At 45.0% G+C, this 6,000-nt stretch overlaps 1 protein-coding gene across 2 annotated transcripts in view; it reads right to left on the reverse strand.

Annotated features, from left to right (window-relative positions):
* NCKAP5L (NCK associated protein 5 like) overlaps nt 1–6,000 on the reverse strand; it is a 32,078-nt gene that overhangs the window by 16,836 nt on the left and 9,242 nt on the right. The window lies entirely within an intron of this gene.

Consider the following 6,000-nt stretch of genomic DNA (forward strand, 5'->3'; position numbering starts at 1 on the left):
GAGTAAGGTTTGCAGTGCCTACCCTCTCCACAGACCCCTCCCTGCCCTCCAAGTCCAGGCCTGGGAGGAAGAGACTAGAGAGGTGGCAGCAAGCCTGACTTCCATGCTCCCTCACCCTGGCCCTTAGCCAAGGGCTTTAGGCCCCAGTGAGTCTCTCACTCACCAGCTGTTCCCCCCAGAGTCCTCTAGGGAGAGAAGCCAGGGACCAGGAGGGGGTGAGGGGGGCAGCTGTGGGAAGGCAGAGATAGAGAAGCTCACTTTAATAACAGAATCATCCATAACAACAACCGGTTCCCCCCTGCTCCCCCCCACCTCCCAGCTGCTTTCTGGAATCCCCGTCACACCCAAGAGTCCACTTGTAAACAGCAACTTCTGTACCCACAGCAAACACTCCTTTCCAGACAATATCAGCCCTCGGTTGGGGAGGGTTAGAGGGACTGAGGCCCCAGGGCATTCCTGGCCTGAAAGTAGCCACCTTAATCCCTGCCCAAAGCAGAATTCCAACTGGTCTCCTCCCCCCTCCTGGAAAGAGGATAGACAAGAATTTCCTTCCCTCCTCCCAACAACTGGCCCCAAGACACAATGGTTCTACTGAGAGGCTTGTGTCCATGGGGAAGGGGCCCCCAGCATCTCCTTCCAACTTCCTCTTCACAAGAGGACATTGGATGCAAGAGCTTCCATCCCATGGTGTGGGTTCTTTCTTTCTTTCTTTCTTTTTAAAGTTCATTTATTTATTTTGAGAGAGAAAGAAGGCACAAGCAGAGCAGACGAGGGGCAGAGAGAGAGCGAGAATCCCAAGCAGGCTCTGTACTGCCAGCGCAGATTCTGACGCAGGGCTTGAACTCATGAACTGAAAGATCATGACCTGAGCAGAGATCAGACACTCAATCAACTGAGCCACCCAGGTGTCCATGGGTTCTTTCTAACCTCGACCTCCTGCCCTCCAGCCAGGCTGGAGGAAGGGGAGTTGAGCCCCAAAGTCTTAGACTTCAACACCCCTTACCTCTCCTCTCCTGGTTCCTTCATACTCCCTGTCCACAGCATAACCCAACAACAACAACAACAAAAGCAGTTGCTGGGGGTGGGGAGAGGAAAGGGCCTCAGTCACAGACACAAAGTGTTCATTTATAGGGCCACAGGGCCAGGGGCTCTGTGGCCCAGAAGCCTAGTCCCCACTCCCCAAAGCCCAGCTGGACCCATCTTAGCCAAAAGGCAGAAGATTTATAGTCCCAGCACTGCAATTTACTTGCTGTGTGACTTTAGGCAAATCACTCAGTCTCTCAGGAATAAATGCCAAATGGAGACTGTTCTAGAACCATGTTCTCAAAATGTGGTCCAGGGGCCCTGACATTCTTCCAAGGAAGCCACAAAGTCAAAGCTATATTCATAATACTACTAAGACACTATTTGCTTTTTTGACTCTCATTCTGAGTATACAGTGGCATTTTCCAGAGACCACGTGTTAGGTGATATCAGAACAGACTGAATACAGAAGCAGATATGAGAATCCAGCTGCCTTTTATTGTCAGACATGACAGATATGCAAGAATGAAGAACAATGCTATTCTTTTCACTACTTTTTTGGTTTGGAAAAAAATATAGTTACTTAAAATATGTCAACATGTATTGGGTTTATTATTATTATTTTTACTTAATTAGATGTTTAAAACTCTCAGTTCTAATTTACATGACAGGAAGTGTCAACAGATAAAGCTGTATAAACCAAAGCTCTTTGGGGGTCTTCACGTTTTAAGAGGTTGGAGGGGTCCTCAGGCCAAAAAACCTTGAGAATCACTTTTCTAGAAGTGTTGTCTGATAGAACGTTCTGATTATGAAATGTTTATTCTGTACTGTCCAATACGGTAGCCACTAACTATACATAGCTATTGAGCACTTGACATGTAGCTAGTTCAAAGGAGGAACTGAGTTTTAAATTTAAATTACCACATGCAGCCACTGTACTGGATGGTACAGTTCTAGAAGATCCCTGGGATTCCTTGACTTGAGCCTTCCACGTCAATGCTTTTTTTTTCCATAGAGTCTAGAGGATGGGGTAGGACAGGACTTGACACTCACTCCTGTCCCCAGGCTTTTGCTCGCGGTATTTCTTATTCTCTCCTCACCAAAGCCGTCCCAGCCAGATCACCAGTCCTGCCTGGCACTCCTACCCAGGTTCACTGTTAGGTCCACATTCTCTAGGGCTTCACACCTACTCCACTCTCCTCAGAGGGGAAAACCCCTCAGATCTCCTGCCACCCAGCCCATCGAAACACTCCCACCTCCCCATCTCCTCCCGTTAACAGCAGAGACGCTACCTTCTTCCCAGGGAAGATCAGTCCTTCCTGCCCCGGCCCATCCCCACTTAGGTCTTCAGTATTTACCTCCTGAAGGGACCCTCCCATCCACCTTTAAAAGTTCTGAGGTGTCTTTCATCTGAAAAATAATCTTTCCTGTGACATTTCTCCAGACACTGCCCTCTTCTGCCTTCCTCAGCCAAACTTCTCAAAAAACAAACAAAAAACCCCCAAACCCATCTTCATTTCTTACTCCTTCCTCAACCTGGTCCAACATCAGCAGTAACTGCCACACTGCTAAGTCCAAACAATATTTTTCCATCCCCATTGCTTTCTTAGGCACAAGTGCCTCTAGTTGCCACTTCCTCATAGACTTTCTTTTTTAAACTTAAAAAAGAAAAGTTTAGTTTGAGAGACGGCATGCAAGTGGGGGAGGGGCAGAAGGAGAGAGAGAATCCCAAGCAGGCTCCATGCTGTCATCACAGAGTCTAACCCAGGGCTCAATCTCATGAACAGTGAGATCATGACCTGAGCCGGTATCAGGAGTTGGACGCTTAACTGAGTCAACCAGGCAGCCCTTTTCAAGCTTTGAGACATGGTTCACATCCCATAGGACTCACCCATTTAAAGCGTGCCATAAGTGGTTCATAGTGTAGTCACAGATATATGCAATCGTGACAATTTTAGAATGTTTTCTTTACCCTTTAATTAGCACCCCTTCGCCCCCAACCCTAGGCAACCAGTAATCCATTTTCTGCCTCTATAGAGTACTCTATTCTGGACATTTCATATGAATGGAATCATAGTAGAAGTGGTCTTTGTGACTGACTTTTCACTTAGCGTGTTTTCAAGGTTCACCCATGTTGAAGCATGCATCAGTACTACACTCCTTTTTATGGCCAAATAATATTCCACTGTGTGGATATGTTACCCTTGTTCACCCATTCATCTGTTGATGGATGTTTGGGCTGTTTCCACTTTTTGGGTGTCCTGAATAATGCCTGCTCAACCAAGTTTTCATTTAGGTGGATTTAGGTTTTCATTTCTCTTGGGTATATACCTAGGAGTGGACTTGCTGGATCATATGGTAACTTTTAGGTTTTACCTTTTGGAGGAACTGCCAAGCTGTTTTCCAAAATGAATGTACCATTTTATAGTCCGGCCAACGGTGTACAAGTGTTTCTCTGTTGCTCTATGTCCTTGCCACTTGTTATTGTCTGATTTTCTTTTTAAATTTATTTTAATGTTTTATTTTTGAGACAAAGAGAAACAGCATGAACAGGATGGGGCAGAGAGGGGGGGACACAGAATCTGAAACAGGCTCCAGGCTCTGAGCGGCCAGCACAAAGCCCGACGCAGGGCTCGAACCCATGAACTGTGAGATCATGACGTGAGCCGAAGTCAGCTGACTCAACCGACTGAGACACCCAGGTACCCCCTGATTTTCTGATTTTAGTCACCCTAGCAAGTGTGATCTGATACCTCATTATGGTTTTGATTTTTAGTTCCCCAGTTAGTGATGTTGAGTATCTTTTCATGTGCTTATTGGACATTTGTGTATCTTCCCTGGAGGAATGTCTATTCAGATCCTGTGTCCATTCTTCATTAGATTATGTGGGGTTTTAAATTTTACTATTATTATTTTAAATATTTATTTTGAGAGAGAAAGAGAGAGAGCTGGGGAGGGGCAGAGAGAGAGGGAGACAGAGAACCCCAAGCAGACTCTGCCCTGTCAGCACAGAGCCTGATGTAGGGCTCAAACTTATGTACCTATGAGATGGTAACCTGAACCAAAATCAAGAGTTGGGCCTTTATTTAACGGACTGAGCCACCCAGGGGCCCTGATTATGTGAGGTTTTTTAAACTGAGTTGTGAGGATTTTTTATGTATTTTGAATACAAGTCTTATATATTATTTGCAAGTATTTTCTCCCATTCTGTAGTTGGTCTTTTCACTTTCTTGATGGTGACGTGGCCACTTTCTCCTGGATGACTGTTCCCTCTTTTATGATGCTCCTCCCTGCCCCTGCCCCAGCCATTTTGCACCTCTACTTCTGTGTGTTTTAAAACTTTGTATGGTTTTCTATGATTGTATACAAACACACACACACACTTAAACACACAAGCAGTATGTTCTTCTCACTGTTCTATACCTTTCTTTAGAAGAACAATTAAAAACAAAAACCCAAAACCACAGATTTTATTTGGATCTTACCGGCTTTTCCACTGATGTCCATTCACTGATGTTTTCTATTCCAACATCTAATCTAGGATCTCACACTGTATTTAATCACCAAATCTCATTATTTTCCTATGATTCATGACAGTTCCTCAGTCTTTGTCTTTTCTGAGCTTGACATTCTGGAAGGGAACTGATCAGGTCAGTATTTTAGAGAATGTTCCCTTATTGGGGTTTGTTTTATGTTTTCTCCAGTTAGACTGAAGTTATGAATGTTTGGAAAGAATGCCACAGAGGTGATGTGCCCTTCTCAGTGCATTATATTGGGGGGGTATAATGTCGATTGGTGAGGTTAACCTTGACCACCTGGTTACCTGGTATCTATTAGTGGGTTTACCCACTATAAAGTTACTATTTTTCCTTTTGTAATGAGTAACCCATTTGGGGGGCAATACTTTGTGACCATGCAAACATTCTGTTTCTTCTTAAATTCTTACCCACTAATTTTAGGATTCATCTGCCAGATCTTGCTCACATCAATTACTGTAGCGTTCTAATGATAATTTTTTTTATTTCTCTCATTCCTTACACATTTATTAATGAGAAGTTTTCTGTAAGGAAATGCTTGTCCCTTCACTGCCACTGATTTACCTAATTACATATTTATATTAGCATGAAATCCTGGGTATTTTCTTCTTTGGATTAAAATCCAGTATTATCATCATTTATTTCATTGCTTAAATTCCAGCCTTGATCATGGAGAACTCTTTCAGGCTGGCTTCTGTATCCTTTCACTATGCCCCAATAGAAAGAAAATGTTATTTACTTTTTAACATCTGCTTACTTTCTGGCACCATGAAATGTTCCAGACTTATATTTTCCCTGCCACAGTCACTTTTCCAAGAAGCTCCAGAGCAATCATCTTTCTAAAACTGTAAGTCTAATTGTGTCCCTCCTGCCTCAAATCTTCCCATGACCTCTGATGGCCTCAGGGACACACCAAAGCGCTCAGCACAGTTGTGGAAATCCTGCCCTGGCCCCACAGCAATTCTCCCGAAAAGCTGTCCTGAATGGATGCTACCCACATTCATCTGTCTTCCTGAAGTGCTTCCTTCAGGACCAGTACTTCCAACTGTACTGCGTCCGTTCTCTAGCCCTCCCCTATGAGGAAGACGGGGCTCCCCGTGCTATCAGAAGGGGAGCTCCCTAGGGACGCCTGGGTGGCTCAGTTGGTTAAGCATCCAACCTTGGCTCAGGTCATGATCTCGCAGTTTGTGGGTTCAAGCCCCCTGTTGGGCTCTGTGCTGACAGCCAGCTCAGAGCCTGGAGCTTGTTTCAGATTCTGTGTCTCCCTCTCTCTCTGACCCTCCCCTGCTCACTCTGTCTCTCTCTCTCTTAGAAATAAATAAAACATTAGAAGAAGAAGAGGAAGGGAGAGGAAGAAGGGAGAGGGGGAAGGAGAAGGGAGAGGGGGAAGGAGAAGGAGGAGGAGGAGGGAGGAGGAGGAGGAGGAGGGAGGAGGAGGAGG

This window comes from Hyaena hyaena, unplaced genomic scaffold (genome assembly GCF_003009895.1).
Source record: "Hyaena hyaena isolate Hyena2069 unplaced genomic scaffold, ASM300989v1 scaffold_192, whole genome shotgun sequence".
In the NCBI taxonomy this organism is placed as follows: Eukaryota; Metazoa; Chordata; class Mammalia; order Carnivora; family Hyaenidae; genus Hyaena; species Hyaena hyaena.